The 25,806-nt window shown below is 48.5% G+C and overlaps 1 long non-coding RNA gene and 1 pseudogene across 1 annotated transcript; one reads left to right on the top strand and one right to left on the bottom strand.

Moving 5' to 3' along the window:
• The first annotated feature begins 61 nt into the window (after nucleotides 1-61).
• LOC140408841 (uncharacterized) lies at nucleotides 62-24,979 on the top strand. Its single transcript, XR_011940215.1, has 3 exons — nucleotides 62-153; nucleotides 3,953-4,076; nucleotides 24,737-24,979. It is a non-coding gene; the product is annotated as an uncharacterized lncRNA (long non-coding RNA).
• On the bottom strand, nucleotides 22,219-24,732 carry LOC140408840 (POU domain, class 5, transcription factor 1.1-like; annotated as a pseudogene).
• Nucleotides 24,980-25,806: the final 827 nt, after the last annotated feature.

Raw genomic sequence — 25,806 nt, 5'->3', positions numbered from 1 at the left:
TGCCACATTCAGTGCTGCACTGCAGTCATATGATCTGTGTGCAACACAATGTACTCCACCAGCTACAAGGAGCGCTGAAGGAAATACACTCAATGAAGCTCCACCTTTTTGAAAAAACGAACCAGAAAGCACAACACAGTGGCAATGGAGTGTGTGAGTAAAAACCCAAACATTTTAAATTAGTTTAATGCTGAATTAATTAGACTAAGAATCAACTCAAATTAGTACCAGAAAGAGAAAAACTGCATGAATCAAGTGAAAATGAAATAGATTTGCAGCAATAAATGCTACAATCCATGATGAATTGGGAGGCTGCTGGTATAATTGAGCCGTTTGGGAAGCTTAAACAGCAATTTTTTTAAAGACACCAAGGTAGATGAGAAACAGTTAAATTTGTTTAATAGCTGAGTGAAGACAACAGAAACACAGACATTTTTTTTTATTTGTTCATCGGATGTGAGTATCGCTGGCTGGACCTGCATTTATTGTCCATCCCTAATTGCCATTCAACTGAGTGGCATTTAAGAGTGAACCACATTGCTGGGGGTCTGGAGTCACTTGTAGGCCAGACCAGGTAAGGATTTCCTTCTCTAAAGAACATTAGTGAATCAGATGGGTTTTTACAACAATCTACGATGGTTTCATGGTCATCATTAGACATTTAATTCCAGATTTGTATTGAATTCAAATTTCAACACCTGCCATGGTGGGATTCAAACCTGGGTCCCCAGAGCATTATCCTGGGTCTCTGGGTTAGGTGTCCAGTGACAATACCACTGCACCATTACCTTCCCTTTTTTAATTCTCCAGCCAAAGTCAAATCATTGGAACTATTTATATGAATTTCAAGAACTGAGGCTGGAAACTGGTGAGCCTATTGACAATTTAATTTCAAGATTGAAAAATGCATGCAGAAAATGTAAATTTAAGGACACAAATGAAGGCTGCTACATACCCTTAAGTACAAAATATTTAATTGGAAAGGACAAGCTCACAATATCACCGGCTGTAGACACTGCCAGGGCACATGAAGCCGCGGGTAGACAGATGAAGATCTGACCATCCAAATAACCAATTCTCAGGCCAAGATAAAGGCAGCAGGGTTGATGCAGTGAAACTGCAATAAAAGAATGCATACCAGACAGAGTGAATGATGTGCAAGAGATGTGGTTGACCACAGGAGTCCACAGACAGAAGGAAATGTCCAGCATAGGGATCAAACTGCAGAGATTGTGGAATTGGGAAAACATGTGCAGAACAAAGAAAAAAGACAAATGAGTCATGAAACACAGTGAGAAATAAAAGAAACAAAAAACATCCATACCTTGGAAAATGTTGGTGAGTTTGAGAACACAAGCGTAGGAACCATACAGCAGCATGAAATGGTTGGACGTGACAGTTCTCAAAGAAAATAACTTCACACAACCATTTAGATGATGAAAAATAAGGTCACACCCATAAATCCAAATGCTTGATACCAGAGCACTAAGTAATATCATTCTGTCCAGACGATATCAGAAGATCTTTCCTGAAAATGGTTATCCGAGGAAAACGCTCTGCAACTGAGCGATGTCATTTGAACAGCATACAGTGGCTTGAGATCCAACAGTTAGGAACAACCCAAATCAGATGGACACTCAAAGGAGATGTTCTACATCACTGAAACAGATGGTCCTGCTATCCTGAGTTGAGCAGTTACGAAGAGCTGCAGCTTATCTCAGTAACTATGCTAGGTATAAGATCCATCACCTAGTGAACGTAACACTGCCAAGACTGAGTAGAGTTGGAGATGAGACCAGCAAAGATGAAGACTTACAGATACTTTCTCAGCAAGTGCTCCAGAGATGGCCTGATAAGGTACAGCAACTATAGCCAGCAATATAGCAGTACTTGTCTATCAGAGGTGACATCTCACTAGGAAGTGGGTGTCTGCTAGCCAAATCCAGAATAATCATACCCAAAACAATGTGGGAAGAACTTCTGCAGAAGATACATGAAGACCACGTAGGAATGGAGAAATGTAAGCTCAGTGTCGGATCAACTGTGTACTGGATAGACATCTAAAAAGACATCAAAAGAATGGTGTCTCAATGCAATGCAGACCAGAAGCACTGGGAGATGACAGTTACCGAAATACCACCCATAATCATGGCATATTATGGGAGCTGATCTGTCCATGCAACAATCAGGAATGGGAACTCATAGTTACGGACTTCTACTTAAGGTCCCCTTTTATTCAAAAGGTGAAAGATCTGAGAATGACAACAATCGTCTTAGCAGTACGAGATCTGTTTGCTGTGCAGGGGACAATAGAACCCAATTTGCATCAAGAGAATTTAAGAAATTCACTGAACAATATGAGTTCAACATCATCACCACATTACCCAAGGGGATACAGGAGAACACCAACAAAATACCGAAAGACGAAGGCCCAAACCTTGACTTATTATCACTCCGATCTGCAACTCTGAAGGCCGAGATGAAATCGGCTGTTGAATGGGAGAAATTGTAAGACAACTCGGTCAAGCAAGATACTCCCTCTAAGTGACCAGGAGGAAGTGAGACAACAACAGGTTGCACAGGTAAAAGGAGATTAACACATTAGCTAGCATGCTAAATTCAGAGCACAGGTAGAAGGAGATCAACACTTTAAGAAGCATGCTAAATCTCAGCCTGAACTGTTGAAAAGGCAAACTACATGTTCTAATCATGTAAACTTGGAACCCAGCAAAGGTTGTTGGTGATTCTGAGACTCTATGGTCATACATCATTGAGACTGAAACTGGTAAGCAAGTGAGTAGCAACAGAGTCCATATTCAACCTACACCTGAGCTGGAAAGATCATTAACAACACTACCAAATCACTAACCAGCGAGACAACATAAACAGCATTACCAACAAGTGGTGCAACATCAACAACAAAACCAGCAATTGAAACAACATCAAGCACAACTTCTCCAACACCAGGGACAACACACAAAACACCTGGACAGCATGCCAACTCACCACTGAAAGTGATGAATGCCAAATCCACAAAGTGAAGGCACAACATCCTACCACCTGAGCAATACCATGAATAATGTTTTTCTGAGAAAAAACACAATCAAAAAACACTTTTGGGGTTCAGTTTAGGAAAGTTGATTATTAATCTTTAGTTTCGAAAAAAAGTTAGTGATTGGAACTGAAAGACGTGCTTGTTAGGTGAATTGGACATTTTAAATTCTCCCTCAGTGTACCCGAACAGGCGCTGTAGTGTGGTGACCAAGGGATTTTCGCAGTAACTTCATTGCAGTGTTAATGTGAGCCTACTTGTGACAATAATAAGGATTATTATTACAGTGATGCGATCTTTTTTCTTCGGCGATCACTTGCTAATGAGTATGATTGTCCACCTAAGAAACTTTGTGTTACCCAGAGCCGGGCAGCACGGTAGCATAGTGGTTAGCACAATGGCTTCACAGCACCAGGGTCCCAGGTTCGATTCCCGGTTTGGGTCACTGTCTGTGCAGAATCTGCACGTTCTCCCTGTGTCTGCGTGGGTTTCCTCCGGGTGCTCCGGTTTCCTCCCACAGTCCAAAGATGTGCAGGGATAGGTGGATTGGCTATGCTAAATTGCCCTTAGTGTCCAAGTAAGGTAAGATCGGGTTACGGGGATAGAGTAGAAGTGTTGGGATAGGGTGGAGATGTGGGCTTAGGTAGGGTGCTCTTTCCAAGGGCCGGTGCAGACTCGATGGGCCGAATGGCCTCCTTCTGCACTGTAAATTCTGTGGTTCTGTGGAACGTTTGGTGAGGAGGAAGGAGTTCAAGGCGAAGTTTAATCTTCTATCCATGGGAGGGCAGTTCGGCCGCTGAAGCGAGCGAGGTGGGTCGTCTATGAGTATGGTGACCTGCCGGAGTTGAAGATGGGTGTGGGGACAGATGTCTTAACCTTCGCCTCGTTGATTGCTCGCAGGTGGATCCTGTTGGGGTGGAGGTCAGCTTCTCCCCAAGACTGAGGGATCTAATGGAGTTCCTGTATTAGGAGAACGTGAAATTTGCTCTGAGAGGGACAGATGAGCGGTTCCACCAGAGATGGGGTACGTTTATCTTATACTTTGTAGATCTGGTTGTCATCAAGGATTGGGGGAGGTAGATCGAGGGGGGAGCAGTGGGTTGTTGGTTGTGGGGCGTTGGGGTTGTGTTTATTTGATGTTAAAATGTTGAAAATTTGATTTAAAATATTTTTAAAAATAAACTCTGTGTTAATGTTCATGGGTTCTGTGGGTCCTTGCATGGCTGATGACGCTGATCCAAGAGTCGCTTCTTTGATCGCACACTTGGCAAGTGTTTCCAGGAGGTGGGATCGGTCCTTGGACTCTCGATCGCTGGTATTCCTTTCTCAGGCTCCTTTTTCGGGCCACCTTTTAATGTCAGGTGTCCTCAAAAATTTGTACCCTTTCAATCAGGAGGTTCCACCAAGTAGGTCTCTTTTGAGCAAGGGTCTCCCAGGCATTGACATCGATGTTGCATTTCTTGAGGTAAGCCTTCAGGATGTCTTTGGAACGCTTCCTTTGTCCTCTTGCTCGAAGCATTCCTTGAGCATGGCAAAGAAGATTTGCTTTGACAGTCAGGACTCTGACATCTTAAGCACATGGCCGGCCTAGTGGAGTTGGTTTCGGATGCTCATGGTCTCGACACTAGTACTCTTGGCTTCTTCAATGACACTAATGTTAGTATGCCTGTTGTCCCCGCTGATGCGGAGAATCCATCTCAGACAGCACTGATGGTCCCTCTCCAGGACCTTGAGATGGCATCAGTACGTCATTCAAGTTTCTGAGCTGTATAGAAGAGTTGAGGACAACTGCCTGGTACACAAGGATCTTGGTGTCAGCATAGATGTTGCGGTCATCAAAGATTCTTGTATTTAGGCAGCCAAAGGAGGTGCTCACGGATTTGATACGATGTTGGATCTCCACATCGATGTCAGCCTTAGATGGTTCCCCAGGTATAGAAAATGTTCCACGTTTGGTAGAGTTTCTCCATTGATCTTGATGGAGGGACAGACCGGACCTTGCCCTGTGGCAGGTTGGCAAAGGACTTGAGTCTTTTCTTTTCTAAATTTAGAGTACCCAATTCATTTTTCCCTATTAAGGAGCAATTTAGCGTGGCCAGTCCACCTAGCTTGCACATCTTTTGGGTTGTGGGGGCGAAACCCACGCAAACACGGGGAGAATGAGCAAACTCCACATGGGCAGTGACCCAGAGCCAGGATCGAACCTGGGACCTCGGCGCCGTGAAGCAGCAGTGCTATCCACAGCGCCCTGACTTGAGTCTTCTTGAGGTTGAGGCTGAGACCAATTCTTCAGTATGATTCCATGAATGTGTCAAGAATGACTTGGAGATTCTCTTCTGAGAGGGTGAAGATGGCGATGTCGTCCGCATATTGAAGTTCCACAAGCGATGGCAGTGTCATTTTCTTCTTGGATTTCAATCGGTTGAGATTGGAAAGTTTTCTGTCCATCCTGTAGAAGATGCCCACTCCACCGGGAAGCTTGTTCTTGACAAGGTGAAGGTCAGTGACGATGAAGGTGGAGAAAAGGGTGGGGGCAATGACACAACCCTGCTGACTCCAGACTTGACCTCAAAGGTTTCTTTCTTATTTCTGTCGGTGAGGATTGTCACCAACATTTTGTCATGGAGGAGTCTGAGGATGTGATTAATTTCTCTGGACATCCGGCCTTTGACAGGGTCTTCCATAGCACTTCCTGATTGACTTGAGTCATAAGCCTTGGTCAGATCGATGAAGGCCATGTAGAGGGATTGATGTTGCTCCTGGCATTTTCTTGAAGTTGCCGAGCAGTGTACGTTATTCCACGGATTGGTCCGAAGCCACACTGGCTTTTCAGAAGGATTTCTTTGGTAGGAATTTCTTCTGTCCCAGATTTTCAGGAACAGCTGATGGAGATGATGGGTAATCTCTTCTCCGAGTTTGAAAATCTCGGCTGGCATCCTATCCACTCCTGCAGCTTTTCCATTCTTCATGTGTTGAATGGCAGCGGTGGGAGTCCAAGATCATCTTTGATAAGGTGTTGGGGGATTTCCACAAACCCGTCCTCATCTATGATTGTATAATGGTTTAGGAGTTCTTTAAAGTGTTCTCTCCATCGAAGGCTGATGTTTTCTCTGTTTCTCAAGACACTCCGTCCTTACACCGCACTGGTTTGAGGTGTTGGGTCCATATATTGCCTGAAGAAGCCCCGGGTGTCATGCTTGTCAGTGAGGAGTTGTAGCTCCTTCGCTTTCTCAGTCCACCATTGGCTCTTGCTTTCCTGGGTTCTTCTTTGTCCCTCCACCTTAGCTGATTAATGAGCTCTCCTCTTTGCTTTGCTGGTTATGTCAGGCGCGGAAAGCTTTAATGTTCTTGTCAATGAGATCTTGATATACTGATATAGAGGGATTAAATACATTTTCTTAAAGAAAGAGGGATGCTGTATTTTATATTATTTGTAAAGAGTTAGGAACTAAGTGTGATGTGAATTTATATCCTAGGGTGCAACATTCATGTTGCACAACAATCATGTACTGAGCAACAGTGTAGCAGTCCACCAGCACATGGAGAGCTGAAAGAAATACACTTGCTGAAGCTCCAGCATTTTGAGTTTACAGTGTGATTATTTCTAACTTACGGAAATCAAAAGAGATAACATCCACACTTGTTGGGAAGCTACTACTATTATCTAGTCAGCTTTCCTCATTAAGACACATGGTGACACAGAAGTTAGCACTGCTGCCACACAGCTTCAGGGACCTGGGTTCAATTCCGACCTCGGGTGAATGTGTGGAGTTTGCACTTTCTCCCAGTGACTGTGTGGGTTTCCTACGGGTGCTCCAGTTTCCTCCCACAGTCCAAAGATGTGCAGATTAGGTGATTGGCCATGCTAAATTGCCCCTTAGTATCCAAAAACGTTGTGGGTGGAGTTACTGGGTTGCAGTGGTGGGCTGGAGGCGTGGGCTTGGGTGCGGTGCTCTTTTTGGGGGTCGGTGCGGACTCAGTGGGCCGAGTGGTCTCCTTCTGCATTGTAAATTCTATGAAAATATAGTTCCTTTTAATGTACAACACAAGGTCGTACATTATTGTTTGACAGAGACTACGAGGACATGTGCTCTAATTTTGCCTTAGAGGTGCTGAATGCTTGACTGGAGCATCATGACCTTGAAGATAATACCTATAGCATAATGACATAGAGTCAAATCATAAAGAAAGTTGATGTAACTATCTTTAAAGATTCGGCCAAGAGTTAGGAACAGGAACAAACTACAGAGCTAGGTGGTATCCCTGAAGATAACCTAGACATGTAAAATTATTGGAAGAAGTTAAGGATGCCACTCATAGCACATATATGAGGTCCTTGGATTTGTCAAATGGAAACACTGATTGGTTCAATAAGAACAACCAAGATATAGCTTAGCTAATAGATAATGTGCTCAAAGGTCACAGATCATATACATCTGACAATCACCAGCAAGAAAAGTCAGATACATCAAGTAAAAAAACAACACTTCAGGCCACACTGAAAGAGATGAAGAACCAACTGTGGGAGAACAAGGCTGTTGAGTTTCATGAAGCTGCTGAGAAGCATGACCTGAAAGGTCAGGGTGGTACAGTGGTTAGCACTGCTGCCTCACAGCGCCGAGGATCCAGGTTCGATCCAGACCCCGGGTCACTGTCCATGTGGAGTTTGCACACTCTCACCGTGTCTGCCTGGGTGGTCCCCCCCCCCCCAACCCAACCCAAAGATGTGCAGGTTTGGTGGATTGGCCAGGCTAAATTGCCCCTTAATTGAAAAACAAATGAATTGGGTACTTTACATTTATTTTTAAAAATTACCTGAAAGGTCTCCATGAAGGTCCAAACTCTGTCTTTTAAAAAAATTAATTAATGAGATGAGCGTGTCACTAGCTAGGCCAACATTTCCTGCCCATCTCTAGTTGGCCTTGAGAAGGTGGTGGTGAGCTGCCTTCATGAACCGCTGCAGTCCATCTGGTGGAGGTACATTCATAGTGCTGTTAGGGAGGGTTTTCCAAGATTTTAATAGTGAAGGAACAGTGGTATATTTCCAAGTCAGGATGGTGAGTGACTTGGAGGGGAACCTCCAGGTTTTGTGGAGTCAGGAGGTGAGTTACTTGCTACAGGATTCTTATCCTCTGACCCGCTCTTGTAGCCATAGTATTTATAAGGCTAGTCCAATTCAGTTTCTCGTCAATGGTAATCCCCAAGATATTAATGGGAGGGATTTGGTGAAGGTAATGCCATTGAATGGGAAGGGGAGATGGTTAGATACTCTCTTATTGGAGATGGTCAATGCCTGACACTTGTGTGGAACAATATCCAGGCCTGTTCTTGCCACTTGTCAGAACAGGCCTGGATATTGTCCAAGTCTTGCTGCATTTGTACATGGACTGCTTCCGTATCTGAGAAGGTGCAAATGGTGCTGAACATTGTGCAGTCTGCCACTTCTGACCTTATGGTGGAAGGTAGGAAATTGATGAAGATGGCTGGGCTTAGGACACTACCCTGAGGAATTCCTGCACTGATGTTCTGGAGCTGAGATGATTGACCTCCAACAATCACAACCATCTTCCTTTGTGCTATGTATGACTTCAAACAGCAGAATGTCCCGCCCCCTGTATCCCATTGGCTCGAGTGTTGCTCAGGCTTCTTGATATCACACTCGGTCCAAATGCCACTTTGATGTCAAGGGTAGTCACTCTGACCTCTGGTATTCAGCTCTTTTGTTCATGCTTGAGCCAAGGGGGTAACGAAGTCAGGAGCTGGGTGATCCAAGTGGAACCCAAACTGACCGTCCATGAGCCGGTTATTGCTGAGTAAATGCTGCTTAATAGCATTGCTGATGACTCCTTCCATCACTTTTTTTTTTAGAAAACGTTTGTGAGGGCCACGAAGAATCCAGCACGAGTTTTAAGGATACAAAGTAATAACATTTATTTACAATAACATATACATATAACAGCAGCAACAACTTCCCTTGCTGCACACTCCTTCCTGCTGGTTCCTGAACTGGCCAGCTTTATTTATACATGGAGTTTACTAATGGTTTCTCCGCCCCCCTCATTGGGGAAGCTCATACTCCCACAGGATTGTGGGATTGTCATTAGTCCCCAGCCAATGGTAAGCAGGCAGGTTATAACATCCCTCCCCCCAAAGTCCAAGGAATCCACCGAAGACCTGGCGAAGGAAGGCGTTGGACTCGTTTTGCCGCAGGCCGGACACCATTTGCACGCGGCGCTGGATCAGGCGGCGTGTAACGAGACGGAGACCGGCGCTTCCGTGATGAAGGACGTAATGGTTGTACATCCACGGCCCGTGGACCCGAGGATTCCCCCTCTGATGCGTCCTGTGTCTCCATCTCGGAGTCAGAGTCTGCTGCCTCCGTCATGTCAGCGTCTCTATCTCCATTTGGTTGAGTAACGACCTGCGCAGGCTTAGAGTGAGGCACCTGAGGAAGATTGTGAGGACTACCTTCCCTTGTCTCTGGTCTCTGCGGCTGTAGAAATGAGCTCCGGGGGCGGGGAATCTTTGGAGGGGATAGTCTTCTGGACCGAACGTGGTCTACATGTTTGCGCTGGAGACGACCCTGGGCTTGCACCTGGTATGATATAGGGCCCGTTTGGCGAAAGATTACGCCAGGAACCCAATGGGCACCACCAGTAAAATTCCGAACGAACACTGGGTCACCGGGCGCAAACGGCCGAATCGGCCGATGCCGAGAAAATCCCTGTCCCTGCCGTTCTTGTGTGCGGCGTACGTTTGCGCCAATGTCCGGGAAAACCATACTAAGGCGGGTGCGAAGTCTCCAGCCCATTAGGAGTTCTGCGGGAGCTACCCCAGTCACCGCATGGGGGGTGGTCCTATACGTAATAAAAAGGGAGCCAGTCTCGTGTCCATTGATCCGGAAGACTGCTTCTTTAGGCCTCTTTTGAATGTCTGCACTGCGCGCTCTGCCAACCCATTTGAAGCCGGGTGGTAAGGGGGGCAGTGCGGATATGGCGTATGCCGTTCATCTTCGTGAACCTCACAAACTCCTCACTCGTGAATGGAGTGCCGTTATCCGTGACCAGCGCCTCGGGGGGGCCATGCGTACTAAAAGACAAACGCATCTTCTCAATTGTTGTGCAGGACGTTGTCCCCTGCATCTTATGCACCTCTAGCCATTTATGCACCTCTATCCGTCGATTAATAGAACGAACATGGATCCTTGAAAAGGGCCTGCAAAATCTGCATGCAAGCGTGCCCAAGGCCGCCCTGGCCATTCCCAGTGATGTAGGGGCGCGGCCGGCGGAAGCTTCTGATGCTCCTGGCAAATGGAGCAGTTTTGGGCCACCTTCTCAATGTCGGTGTCGAGGCCTGGCCACCAGATATAACTCCGGGCCAACATTTTCATTTTGGTCACACCTGGATGCCAATTGTGCAAGTCTCTTAGTATCAGCTCCTGCCCTTTTTCCAGGACAATCACACGCGTCCCTCACAAGAGGATACCGTCTTCCACGCTGAATTCTGACAGCTTGGAGGAAAATGCCCGCAACTCGTCTGTGAGCTGTCTATGCTGCCCACCATACAGAACTATGTGCCGAACCTTTGACAGGACTGGCTCCGTCTGGGTCCACTCACGGATCTGTGATGCCGTGACAGGCAAGATGTCCATAAATTTTAGGGTTGCAACCACCTCACCGGTCGTGGGGGTTGACATGGGGCCGGTCGATAAAGGCAATCGGCTCAGTGCATCGGCATTCGCTATCTGCGTTCCTGGTTTGTGCTCCAGAGAATACTCGTATGCAGCGAGCAACAAAGCCCAGCGCTGGATCCGTGCGGAAACAATGGGCGGTATTGGCTTATCCTCTCTGAAAAGTCCCAGCAGAGGCTTATGATCAGTCACGATAGTGACGTGGCGGCCATACATGTACTGGTGGAAACGTTTCACCGCAAAGACCACTGCCAGGCCCTCCTTCTCGTTCTGCACGTACTTTTTTTCCGCTGCAGTCAATGTGCGGGAGGCGAAAGCTATCGGCCGCTCGGCCCCGTCCTCCATCTTGTGGGACAGGACGGCCCCAATACCATACGGGGATGCATCACATGTGACGAGCAAAGGCTTTCCAGGATCATAGTGGGTTAGTAACCCAGACAACGACAATTGTTGTTTTACCCGCCGGAAAGCGGTTTCTTGCGGCTGATCCCAAACCCAGGTGTGATTTTTCTTTCGCAGAAGGTGCAACGGGGCCAGCGTAGTTGACAGATTGGGGAGGAACTTCCCATAATAGATTACGAGGCCAAGAAAAGAACAAAGATGCAAAGTGTCAGTCGGGGCGGGGGCCTGTTGAATTGCGCGCACCTTCTCTGCGACGGGGTGCAAACCTTCGCGGTCCACCCGATAACCCAGGGAGACTACTTCCTTCGCCTGAAAGACGCACTTTGTAAGACGTAAACTGACTCCAGCCTCCGAAAAGCGTCTAAGGACAACCTCCAGATTTTCCAAATGTTCCTGCTCCGACGTCCCTGTGATCAAAACGTCATCTAAGTAGACAGCGACACGCGGTAATCCTCTCAAAATGCCCTTCATAACGCGTTGAAAAATAGTGCATGCAGAGGATACTACAAAGGGCAAACGTATATATTCATACAGGCCCCGGTGTGTATTAATCGTTACATATGGTCGGGAGGCAGGGTCCAGCTCCAACTGTAGGTAGGCGTGACTGATATCCAATTTTGTGAACGAGAGTCCGCCTGCAAGCTTCGCGTAGAGATCCTCTATGCGAGGCATTGGATATCGGTCGAGTCGGGAAGCCGTATTCACTGTACGTTTGTAGTCGCCGCACAAGCGAACTGTGGCCTCTGGCTTCATTACAGGTACAATTGGTGCTGCCCAGTCAGCGAAACGGACGGGCCTGATGATACCCAAAGTCTCCAAACGAGTGAGCTCCCCTTCTACCTTCTCGAGCAAGGCGTGAGGCACCGGGCGCGCCCGGAAATAGCGCGGCGTGGCTCCTGGTTCAACTTGGATACGTGCTACGGCCCCTTTTATTTTCCCCAAACCGGCTGGAATACATCTGGGTATCGTCCTAACACCTCAGTCAACCCTCCAGAAACTGTTTGGAGGATGTGCTGCCACTGCAACCGCAAATGGCGCAACCAGTCCCGACCCAACAGGCTGAGCCCATGGCCGCGCACCACAATTAGTGGGAAACGCCCGTCCTGGCATCCATAAACAACAGGGGTCATCGTAGTCCCTGCTATGTCCAATGGTTCCCCCGTGTAGGTGGCCAACCTGGCCTGTGTGTCGGTTAATGTAAGGGTCTGTATACCCTGCTTCATGCAGTCGAATGTCCTCTGGGCAATCACGGAGACCGCTGCGCCAGTGTCCAACTCTATCTCAAGTGGGTGACCATTGACCCGTACTGTCACCTTAATGGGGACCACACGGGGAGCTGTCACACAATGCAGCTGCAGGCAGTCGTTCTCCGTCTCCACATCCTCAGGAATAGTCGCCGCAGGTTCATCTACATGAAAGGTACGGCCCCTGGGCTGATTGCAGTTTCGGTCGGAAAGACGGCGCCTCTGGCGCCCCCAGGACCAGCGTCCGCGATGGGGTCGACGCCTACAAATCTGACACGGACATGGCTCCTCATCCATTGGTTCTGGAGAAGGCTCCCTTCGGGGAGGAATGTCCGACAGCCACTGGCGTCGATCCGGACGTCGCTACCGCAGGAGTGCGGGGGGACGTTTTTGGATGGAAGAGGTTGCGCCCCAAGGCATGCACCTCCATTCCCTGTAGCTCCTGCACTCCTCGTTCTGCGCTCCCTCGAGACAATACTGTTTGAATGGCCTGTTGAAAAGTCAATGTTGGCTCAGCTAACAACTTTCTCTGGGTGGCCGCATTGTTAATACCGCAAACCAAATGGTTGCGTAACATTTCTAACAAGGTCTCACCATAGTCAAAGTACTCCGCAATCCTGCGTAGCCTGGATAGAAAGTCAGCAAGGGATTCTCCTGGGGTCCTCTCAGCGGTATTAAACCGGTAACGTTGGACTATCGTGGACGGGGTTGCGTTAAAATGTTGCCCCACTAAATTCACAAGTTCATCAAACGTTTTGGTGTCCGGCGCAGCTGGGTACGTAAGGCTCCTAATCACCCCAAACGTATGCGGGCCACAGGCGGTGAGCAATATAACCATCTGGCGCTCGTTTTCGGTGATATTGTTTGCCCGGAAATAGTAACGCATCCATTGTGCATACTGGTTCCAGCTTACCAGCGCAGCATCAAAAACATCCAAACGTCCGTACAGAGGCATGGTGTAATAGAAAACAACTTCCAACCTGTATCCAACAAAAATCCAGGGAGGTGGCTTCAGCAATGTAGACAGCCATTCACTTTAACCCTCGTCGCCAGTTTTGTGAGGGCCACGAAGAATCCAGCACGAGTTTTAAGGATACAAAGAAATAACATTTATTTCCAATAACATACATATATACAACAGCAGCAACAACTTCGCTTGTTGCTCACTCCTTCCTGCTGGTTCCAAACTGGCCAGCTTTATTTATACAGGATGTCTGCTAATGATTTCTCCGCCCCACTCATTGGGGAAGCTCATACTCCCACAGGATTGTGGGATTGTCATTAGTCCCCAGCCAATGGTAAGCAGGCAAGTTATAACAGCATCTCAGAAGCATTGGTGTGGGGAAGGTTGCATCATTAGAACAGATACAACAATAACAGAGAAACTGGGACAATGGAATGTAGTTCTTACAGGAAACAGGGTGTGAGGAAGTGTTTGTGGGAGTCAGTGGGCTTATAATGAATATTTGTTGATTGTTTCGATTTCTGGGGCTATCCTGAGAAGTCGAGGAAGGGAAGAGAGGAGGTGGAGATGATATGAGATCAGTCATGATCAAATGGCAGAGCAGACTTGATGTGCCAATGGCCTAATTCTACTCCTATATTTAGGAACTTAAAATAGGGAGGTAATTGGCCACATTGGATTTGTCCTGTTTCTTGTGTACAGGACATACCTGGGCAATTTTCAACATTGCTGTGTAGATGCCAGTGTTGTAGCTGTGTTGGAACAGCTTGGCTAGGGTGCAGAAATGAATGGAGCACGTCTTCAATACTACTGCCAGAATACTTGGAATACTTGCCCTTATTAGCCAAGGCATAGATTATAAGAGCAGGGAGGTTATGATGGAGTAGTGTAAAACACTCATTTTTTTTAAATAAATATTTTATTGAAAATTTTTGGTCTACCAACACAGTACATTGTGCATCCTTTACACAATATTATAACAACACAAATAGCAATGACCTATTTTATAAACAAAAAATGAATAAATAATAAATAACAAAAATGAAAACTAACCCTAATTGGCAACTGCCTTATCACAAGTAACACTCTCCAAAAATATAATTTAACAGTCCAATATATAATTATCTGTAGCAACGACCTATACATATTATACAGTATATATTAACAACCCTGAGAGTCCTTCTGGTTCCTCGCCCCCCCCCCCCCCCCGATCCTGGGCTGCTGCTGCTGCCTTCTTTTTTCCATTCCATCTATCTTTCTGCGAGGTATTTGACGAACGGTTGCCACCGCCTGGTGAACCCTTGAGCCGACCCCCTTAGGACGAACTTAATCCGCTCTAGCGTTATAAACCCCGCCATGTCATTTATCCAGGTCTCCACCCCAGGGGGCTTGGCTTCCTTCCACATTAGCAATATCCTGCGCCGGGCTACTAGGGACGCAAAGGCCAAAACATCGGCCTCTCTCGCCTCCTGCACTCCCGGCTCTTGTGCAACCCCAAATATAGCCAACCCCCAGCTTGGTTCGACCCGGACCCCCACTACTTTTGAAAGCACCTTTGTCACCCCCATCCAAAACCCCTGTAGTGCCGGGCATGACCAAAACATATGGGTATGATTCGCTGGGCTTCTCGAGCACCTCGCACACCTATCCTCCACCCCAAAAAATTTACTGAGCCGTGCTCCAGTCATATGCGCCCTGTGTAATACCTTAAACTGAATCAGGCTTAGCCTGGCACACGAAGACGACGAGTTTACCCTGCTTAGGGCATCTGCCCACAGCCCCTCCTCGATCTCCTCCCCCAGCTCTTCTTCCCATTTCCCTTTTAGTTCATCTACCATAGTCTCCCCTTCGTCCCTCATTTCCCTATATATATCTGACACCTTACCATCCCCCACCCATGTCTTTGAGATCACTCTGTCCTGCACCTCTTGTGTCGGGAGCTGCGGGAATTCCCTCACCTGTTGCCTCGCAAAAGCCCTCAGTTGCATATACCTGAATGCATTCCCTTGGGGCAACCCATATTTCTCGGTCAGCGCTCCCAGACTCGTGAACTTCCCATCCACAAACAGATCTTTCAGTTGCGTTATTCCTGCTCTTTGCCACATTCCATATCCCCCATCCATTCCCCCCGGGGCAAACCTATGGTTGTTTCTTATCGGGGACCCCCCCAAGGCTCCAGTCTTTCCCCTATGCCGTCTCCACTGTCCCCAAATCTTCAGTGTAGCCACCACCACCGGGCTTGTGGTGTAGTTCCTCGGTGAGAACGGCAATGGGGCTGTCACCATAGCCTGTAGGCTAGTCCCCCTACAGGACGCCCTCTCTAATCTCTTCCACGCCGCTCCCTCCTCCTCTCCCATCCACTTACTCACCATTGAAATATTAGCGGCCCAATAATACTCACTTAGGCTCGGTAGTGCCAGCCCCCCTCTATCCCTGCTACGCTGTAAGAATCCCTTCCTCACTCTCGGGGTCTTCCCGGCCCGCACAAAACCCATGATGCTCTTTTCAATCCTTTTAAAAAAAGCCTTCGTGACCACCACCGGGAGGCACTGAAACACAAAGAGGAATCTCGGGAGGACCACCATCTTAACCGCCTGCACCCTCCCTGCCAGTGACAGGGATACCATATCCCATCTCTTGAAATCCTCCTCCATTTGTTCCACCAACCGCGTTAAATTTAACCTATGCAATGTGCCCCAATTCTTGGCTATCTGGATCCCCAGGTAACAAAAGTCCCTTGTTACCTTCCTCAATGGTAGGTCCTCTATTTCTCTACTCTGCTCCCCTGGATGCACCACAAACAACTCACTTTTCCCCATGTTCAATTTATACCCTGAAAAATCCCCAAACTCCCCAAGTATCCGCATTATTTCTGGCATCCCCTCCGCCGGGTCTGCCACGTATAGTAGCAAATCGTCCGCATACAAAGATACCCGGTGTTCTTCTCCTCCTCTAAGTACTCCCCTCCACTTCTTGGAACCCCTCAACGCTATCGCCAGGGGCTCAATCGCCAGTGCAAACAATAATGGGGACAGAGGGCATCCCTGCCTTGTCCCTCTATGGAGCCGAAAATATGCAGATCCCCGTCCATTCGTGACCACGCTCGCCATTGGGGCCCTATACAACAGCTGCACCCATCTAACATACCCCTCTCCAAAACCAAATCTCCTCAACACCTCCCACAAATAATCCCACTCCATTCTATCAAATGCTTTCTCGGCATCCATCGCCACTACTATCTCCGTTTCCCCCTCTGGTGGGGCCATCATCATTACCCCTAACAGCCTCCGTATATTCGTTTTCAGCTGTCTCCCCTTCACAAACCCAGTTTGGTCCTCGTGGACCACCCCCGGGACACATTCCACTATTCTCATTGCCATTACCTTGGCCAGGATCTTGGCATCTACATTTAGGAGGGAAATAGGTCTATAGGACCCGCATTGTAGCGGGTCCTTTTCCTTCTTTAAGAGAAGCGATATCGTTGCTTCAGACATAGTCGGGGGCAGTTGTCCCCTTTCCTTTGCCTCATTAAAGGTCCTCGTCAATACCGGGGCGAGCAAGTCCACATATTTTCTATAGAATTCGACTGGGAATCCATCCGGTCCCGGGGCCTTTCCCGCCTGCATGCTCCTAATTCCTTTCACCACTTCTTCTACCTCGATCTGTGCTCCCAGTCCCACCCTTTCCTGCTCTTCCACCTTGGGAAATTCCAGCCGATCCAAGAAGCCCATCATTCTCTCCCTCCCATCCGGGGGTTGAGCTTCATATAATTTTTTATAAAATGTCTTGAACACTCCATTCACTCTCTCCGCTCCCCGCTCCATCTCTCCTTCCTCATCCCTCACTCCCCCTATTTCCCTCGCTGCTCCCCTTTTCCTCAATTGGTGTGCCAGCAACCTGCTCGCCTTCTCCCCATATTCGTACTGTACACCCTGTGCCTTCCTCCATTGTGCCTCTGCAGTGCCCGTAGTCAGCAAGTCAAATTCTACATGTAGCCTTTGCCTTTCCCTGTACAGTCCCTCCTCCGGTGCTTCCGCATATTGTCTGTCCACCCTCAAAAGTTCTTGCAGCAATCGCTCCCGTTCCTTACTCTCCTGCTTCCCTTTATGTGCCCTTATTGATATCAGCTCCCCTCTAACCACCGCCTTCAACGCCTCCCAGACCACTCCCACCTGGACCTCCCCATTATCATTGAGTTCCAAGTACTTTTCAATGCACCCCCTCGCCCTTAGACACACCCCCTCATCTGCCATTAGTCCCATGTCCATTCTCCAGGGTGGGCGCCCTCCTGTTTCCTCCCTTATCTCCAAGTCTACCCAGTGTGGAGCGTGATCCGAAATGGCTATAGCCGTATACTCCGTTCCCCTCACCTTCGGGATCAATGCCCTTCCCAGCACAAAAAAGTCTATTCGCGAGTAGACTTTATGGACATAGGAGAAAAACGAGAACTCCTTACTCCTAGGTCTGCTAAATCTCCACGGGTCTACACCTCCCATCTGCTCCATAAAATCTTTAAGTACCTTGGCTGCTGCCGGCCTCCTTCCAGTCCTGGACTTCGACCTATCCAGCCCTGGTTCCAACACCGTATTAAAATCTCCCCCCATTATCAGCTTTCCCATCTCTAGGTCCGGAATGCGTCCTAGCATCCGCCTCATAAAATTGGCATCATCCCAGTTCGGGGCATATACGTTTACCAAAACCACCGTCTCCCCCTGTAGTTTGCCACTCACCATCACGTATCTGCCCCCGTTATCCGCCACTATAGTCTTTGCCTCGAATATTACCCGCTTCCCCACTAATATAGCCACCCCCCTGTTTTTCGCATCTAGCCCTGAATGGAACACCTGCCCCACCCATCCTTTGCGTAGCCTAACCTGGTCTATCAGTTTCAGGTGCGTTTCCTGTAACATAACCACATCTGCCTTAAGTTTCTTAAGGTGTGCGAGTACCCGTGCCCTCTTTATCGGCCCGTTCAGCCCTCTCACGTTCCACGTGATCAGCCGGGTTGGGGGGCTTCCTACCCCCCCCCCCTTGTCGATTAGCCATCACCTTTTTCCAGCTCCTCACCCGGTTCCCACGCAACTGTATCTCCCCCAGGCGGTGCCCCCCCGCCCATCCCCTCCCATATCAGCTCCCCCCTCTCCCCAGCAGCAGCAACCCAGTAATTCCCCCCTCCCACCCCCCCCCCGCTAGATCCCCCGCTAGCGTAATTACTCCCCCCATGTTGCTCCCAGAAGTCAGCAAACTCTGGCCGACCTCGGCTTCCCCCCGTGACCTCGGCTCGCACCGTGCGACGCCCCCTCCTTCCTGCTTCTCTATTCCCGCCATGATTATCATAGCGCGGGAACCAAGCCCGCGCTTCTCCCTTGGCCCCGCCCCCAATGGCCAACGCCCCATCTCCTCCACCTCCCCTCCTCCCCCCATCACCACCTGTGGGAGAGAGAAAAGTTACCACATCGCAGGATTAGTACATAAAACTCCTCTTTCCCCCCTTTTTAACCCCCCTCTTTGCCCCCCACATTCGCCCCACCACTTTGTTCAAACGTTCTTTTTAATAACCCGCTCATTCCAGTTTTTCTTCCACAATAAAAGTCCACGCTTCATCCGCCGTCTCAAAGTAGTGGTGCCTCCCTCGATATGTGACCCACAGTCTTGCCGGTTGCGGCATTCCAAATGTTATCTTCTTTTTATGAAGCACCGCCTTGGCCCGATTAAAGCTCGCCCTCCTTCTCGCCACCTCCGCACTCCAGTCTTGATAAACGCGGATCACCTCGTTCTCCCATTTACTGCTCCGAGTTTTCTTTGCCCATCTAAGGACCATTTCTCTATCCTTAAAACGGAGGAATCTCACCACTATGGCTCTGGGAATTTCTCCTGCTCTCGGCCCTCGCGCCATCACTCGGTATGCTCCCTCCACCTCCAACGGACCCGCCGGGGCCTCCGCTCCCATTAACGAGTGCAGCATCGTGCTCACATATGCCCCGACGTCCGCTCCCTCCACACCTTCAGGAAGACCAAGAATCCTCAGGTTGTTCCTCCTTGCGTTGTTCTCCAGTGCCTCCAACCTTTCCACACATCGTTTCTGATGTGCCTCATGCGTCTCCGTCTTCACCACCAGGCCCTGTATGTCGTCCTCATTCTCGGCTGCCTTTGCCTTCACGACCCGAAGCTCCCGCTCCTGGGTCTTTTGTTCCTCCTTTAGTCCTTCGATCGCCTGTAGTATCGGGGCCAACAGCTCTTTCTTCATTTCCTTTTTGAGCTCTTCCACACAGCATTTCAAGAACTCTTATTGTTCAGGGCCCCATGTTAAACTGCCACCTTCCGACGCCATCTTGGTTTTTGCTTGTCTTCCTTGCCGCTGTTCTAAAGGATCCAGTGCAATCCGGCCACTTTCTCCTCCTTTTTTCATCCGTGTCCAGGGGGGATTCCCTTCTGGTTTACCGCACAGTGTTTTTAGCCGTCAAAATTGCCGTTGGGGCTCCTATCAAGAGCCCAAAAGTCCATTTCACCGGGAGCTGCCGAAACGTGCGACTCAGCTGGTCATCGCCGCACCTGGAAGTCTGTAAAACACTCATTAGGCTACAGGCTGAATACTGTGTGGCGTTCTGGTTGCCGCACTATAGGAATGTTGTGATTGCACTACTGAAGGTGCAGAGGAGATTCACCAGAATGTTGCCGAAGTGGAGTGTTTCAGCAAGAAGAGAAGCTGACTCGGCTGGGTTGATTTCCTTAGAGCAGAGAAGGCTGAGGGGGGGTCCTGATTGAGGTGTATAAAGTTATGAGGGACATAGATAGGAAGGAACTTTTCCCCTTTGAGAGTGGTCAATAACCAGGGGGCACATAATTAAGGTGTGGGCAGGAGATTTATAGGGGACTTGAAAAAACCTTTTACCCAAAGGATGGTGGGAATTTGGAACTCACTGCCTGAAAAGGTGATAGAGGTGAGAACCCTCACAACAATTAAGAAGCATTTATATTGGGCAGCACGGTGGCACAGTGGTTAGCACTGCTGCCTCACGGTGCCGAGGACACTGTCCGTGTGGACTTTGCACATTCTCCCTGTGTCTGCTTGGGTCTCACCCGCACAACCCAAAGATGTGCAGGGTGGGTGGATTGGCCATGCTAAACCGCACCTTAATTGGAACAAAAAATTGGGTACTTCAAATTTATTTTTAAAAAGAAGCATTTATATGAGCGCTTGAAATGCCATCGCATACAAGGCTATGGACCAAAGCTGGAAAATGGGATTAGAATAGATAGGTGCTTGATTGCCAATGCACACATGAGGGGCTGCAGGCCACTTCTTGTATTGTAAAACTCATTTGGGCAACATTCTCCATTCAGGAGACTGTTCTCCGGCTGGAGTTGAATTGCCATGGCGTGGATCGTGAGGGATTCCTGAGGGGATCATACTGTTGGCCCGCCATTTTGAGCAGATCAGCCCACCACCCCCGGATTGTCTGGGCCCTTCCCCCATGTACAGGGGTGACCCGACCCGCCTGTCCCCAGAGAGTCCTAAATAGGTGGACCCCATGGAGACCCCCTAAATAGGCAGACCCCCCCCCAGAGACCCCCTAATTAGGGGGACCCCCCCCCCCAGAGAGCCACTAAATAAAGGACCCCCCCCCAGCCCCCCTGAAAAGAGACCCCTGCCTGGAAACTAGAGGGCAGTCCAGACAGGGACAGGTGAAAAAAATTGTTTAACACTCACCTGGGTATACAGCTGCTGGCTCAGACAGAGGAAGCACAATGTGTCAATTCCTGGAAAGCGTAAATCAGTGACCTGTGTTTAAACCCCTCAGATCCTTGAGCTGCAAACCATTCATTAACGTCCCTTAGTGAGCTGTGATTGACAGCTTCCACAAACACATCTGTGAGCTTTGCTTCATTCATCTTTTTCATGGTTCAGTAGCAGGGTGTTCTGACCACAATGTGTACGAACATCAGCCACTCCAAATTAATTCCAATCACCCCTTTACACGCTTGAGAGATTTTGAAATGCTCAGCTGGAAATTGACAGCACATTGACAGCAAAGTCTGGCATTGTGGGGGGAGGGGTGGCTCTCCGGTGGATTTTGGTAACGACTCCCTCAAGGGGTTTACCTCCTTGACCCACTGCAAGACCCATCATATCATGGTCACACCAGTAAATAGTCATTGAGACCCATTTGCATCCTCCCACTGGCGCGCAGACGAGAACCCTGATTCTGCTGCCAGTGGGGGCCAGAGCATTGCAGTGCTGATCCTATTTTTACCCCAGATGCCCGATTCTCCACTGCAACAGGAACCCCACTGCAGGCAGCGGAGAATTTTGCCCAATTACTCTAATATTGTCAGGGCCCATAGCCTTTCCAGTATCCAGTTCCTTCAGCCATTTATTGATATCACATAGAATGAATCAAATTGGCTGAAAACTGACATCTGTGATGATGTGAACTTCCAGAGGAGTCTGAAATAGATCATCCGCTGGGCACTTCTGATTTAGGATTGTTGCAAATGCTTCAACCTTATCTTTTGCACTGCTGTGCTGGGCTCCTCCATCATTGAGCATGGGGATATTTGTGGAGCTTCCTCCTCCAGTGATTTGTTTAAGTCACCATTCACGGCTGGATGTGGCAGGACGATGGCCGCAAAACTAATGATACAACACCCATCTTCTCAGTAGAGGGCATTCAGCTCCTAACAAACAGGAATGAGACACAACACAACCGGACAGCTTCAAGCAAATCTTCCAATTACAGGATTAAAATATTCAGATACATCTTTCATGAAAAGATTGCTAGAACTAGAGGGGAGAATATTTTATATTGTGAAACATTCAGTACATTAAAAGCCACTATTTCAATAAGCTAGAAAATTCCCATTAAATATTTTCATAAAAAGAAATGGGCCAAAAGTGTCGAATCCCATTTGTAATCAGAGTTGGGGAAAGGAGAAAAAGGAGGATTGGAGAGAAAGGACAGGAGGCAATATTGAGAATTAGTATTGGATGAATCTCTCAGCCTACTTTCTACACCCAACGTAGTTTAGAGACAACTTTCAGCCATTTCTACCAACTTGTATCACTAGAATCAAGAGTCCTTTCACCCGCGTTCAGAGAAAACCACAGATGATCATCTAACTGGTGTGATTGCCCATGGAGACAGCTTGGGTATAGGGAGACATGTACAGAGGGGTGGCACCATAGCTGCACTGTATCCTTGGGTTACTATGGGGTCAGGTAGCATCAGAGCATTGGGCGACATGTGAAGTGGACTCCCCTCGTCGATTTGTACATCATTTTCCTCCATACAAGGCAAGGTCATCCTCTTCCCCTTCTGCCTCCTATTGCAGAACCAAAACCAAACTCGGATCATCTCTTTATTTAATCGGAGGTCTTCAGCGATCTGGGAGGCTTCTTCGCTGGTGGGCTTGGGGCATTTCATGAAATAGGCCTCCAAGTTTCTTTTCACACCATTCTCAATGCTAGTTGTCCTCTTCCATTTCCTGGACCGATCCAGAACCTGTTCCACGTTACAAATCTCATGAAGGCCGCCATTGTTCTCTGCATCGATCAGCCAGCGCTGAAGCATTGGTTTCAGTTTGCACATGTTTTTGAAACTCAGCTGTAGTGCTTCAAGCCTGCAGATTGTGGTCTGACTGAACATCTTCCCATAGAGATTCCCCAAAGCTAATCCAACGTCAGCCTGTGTGAAGCCAAACGTTCTTCGCTTGTGTTTCAGCTCTTTGGCAAACTGCTCCATTTTCTCTTTGGTTGGGTATTCCTCCTCGCTGTCGCCGGACTGCCCTTCCTCGCTGGTTGCCCCGGTGGAGCCTGTGTTGTGGGCAGACTGGCTGCTGTCGCTCTTTTGCGAGGGGGCTAGGGTTAGTGGGGTACATCTGTGGGGGCGAAGGAAAGCTCCCAAATGCAGAGTAGGTCTGGCTGGGCAGTGGCGCAGAGGAGAAGGAGGAGGAAGAGGACGAGCTGGAGGTCAAGTTGACCGAAGAGGAGAGAGCAGGCTGCCAAAAGTTAGTGCTCCATCGGTGGTTATAGGAAGGAGCTGGGGCAGTGGGCGAGATGTATCTCCCCTCCTGGGGGTAACCTTTACACTCCTTCTCCGTTTTGATCTCCAGCCTGAGCAAGCCTCCAAGGGCAGAGAGTTGGGAGGGGTGCCCGCTGCTGTGTCTGCTGCCATGGGCTGTTCCTGCGTCAGTGAATGGATACCAGTAACCAGTTGGGGAGACAGCTGCACAGTCCCCTCGCTGAGTTTCAGAATGGCCATACTCTACTTCCAGACCCGGAAAAGGGAAGAGATACTGGGCGAGCTGTTATTGTAGCCAGGTATATAAAACTGAGGGCTCACATCTGGAACCACCCCATTGCCAAAAGGAACACGGGAGGTCTTTTCATTAGGCAAATACTTTAACCTGAACCAAGAATTCACAGTATCCGACAATATCATAAAATCAGTTCTATACCCTTGCATTCTGGACAATTGATCCATCTCAAGCCAGTCAGCAAGATCATAAGACTGTGGTCTGTGGGTAAGTCTCTTGGAGCCAGTGGTATTCTACATAAAGAATTCCAGTAGAGAGGAGCTCACATAGTTTGGAAAGTTACTTGCCTCTTCTGCTTAACCTGGAATCAGGGCATTGTACCCCCACATAAGGATGTTCATTTTTCCATACCTCTTTCTACAAATGGGATGCAAATCCACCTGCCTCAATCCTCATGGTATTTCACTTCTCTCCATAGTGGGAAAGATTCTTGCAAGGGTTAATCTCAGCAGGACTCTTCCCACTGACTCGTTGTACTCAGAATCACAATGTGGCTTTGGTGCTGGACAAGGAACTGTCAACATAATCTTTGTGGTGCATCAAATTCAAGAAGTCTCGCAAACTATACAAGTGCTGCTACATTTAAAAAAAATAAATTTAGAATACCCAATTAATTTTTTCCAATTAAGGGGCAATTTAGCGTGGCCAGTCCACCTACCCTGCACATCTTTAGGTTGTGGGGGCGAAGCCCACGCAAACACTGGGAGAATGTGCAAACTCCACACGGACAGTGACCCAGAGCTGGGATCGAACCTGGGACTTTGGCGCAGTGAGACTGCAGTGCTACCCACTGCACCACCGTGCTGCCCCAAGTGCTTCTACATTGTGTTCATTGACCTGACCTTTGACACTACAGGCCTTTGACACAGTAAGCCCTGAAAGCCTATAGAAACTGCTGTGCAATTATGGCTTCCATGAAAAGATGGTAATTTATACTGACAGTTTGTTCCCAACCATTTCCAAACTGGCATGATTTTTGTCTTCCAGTTCATGCTGATACAATCGTTTCGCTGTCAAGACTAACCTGACATTCTGATAAAATGTCAACTCTGTTTCTCTCTCCACAGATACTGCCAGATCTGCTGAGCATTTCTAGCACTTTCGATTTTTATTCTTGTGGTAGTCACCACCAGCAGTATTATATGTATTACGGTAAGACACATATATTAGAGGTACATGGGTAAATCCCTGACTGCTGGCTCCGCCCAGTAGGCGGTGTATAAATGTGTGTGCTCGCCGGTGCTGCAGCCATACTGGTTCCAGCTACAGGAGGCACAACATCTTTGCTCAATAAAGCCTCGATTATTCCACTACTCTCGTCTTTGTGGTAATTGATAGTGCATCAATTTATTGTGCAAAGATTTTTAAAACGATGGATCTTCGCATCAAGCCTGATCGCCTGCAGCTGAGCCCTCAAGCAGCCAACGCTACGTCCGCTTTTGACCACTGGCAAGACTGCTTCGAAAGCTACCTCCGAACATCCGCTGAGGAACCCTCGGACGCGCAGAAGCTCCAAGTCTTTTATTCACGGGTGAGCCCCGACATTTTTCCTCTCATCCGGGATGCACCCACTTGCTCCGAAGTGATGAAGCACTATTCTAGTTGATTAAAGCCACAGTTTACATCCACTCTCTGTTATGCATGAATTGATGGTCGCATCACGGGGCAAGATCAAAAACGACAAGATCTTGAGGTGGAGGATCGAGCTCTCCACCTATAATTACGAGATTTTGTATCACCCGGGGAAGCTCAACGAGCCCCCTGACGCCCTATCCCGCGGTACATGTGCCAGCGCATAAGTGGACCGACTCCGGGCTCTCCACTATGATCTCTGCCACCCGGGGGTCACCCGTTTCTTCCATTTCATCAAGGCCCGCAACCTGCCCTACTCCATTGAGGAGGTCAGGACTGTCACCAGAGACTGCCAGGTCTGCGCAGAGTGCAAGCTGCATTTCTACCGGCCAGATCGAGCGCACCTGGTGAAGGCCTCCCGCCCCTTTGAGCGCCTCAGCATGGACTTCAAAGGGCCCCTCGCCTCCATCGACCGCAACACGTACTTTCTGAACGTGGTCGATGAGAACTCTCAGTTCCCTTTTGCCATTCCATGCCCCGATATGATGTCTGCCACAGTCATTAA

This window comes from Scyliorhinus torazame, chromosome 3 (assembly GCF_047496885.1).
Source record: "Scyliorhinus torazame isolate Kashiwa2021f chromosome 3, sScyTor2.1, whole genome shotgun sequence".
NCBI lineage: Eukaryota > Metazoa > Chordata > Chondrichthyes > Carcharhiniformes > Scyliorhinidae > Scyliorhinus > Scyliorhinus torazame.
Note: the sequence above shows the minus strand (reverse complement) of the source record. Positions and strands in the feature narration are given on the sequence as shown.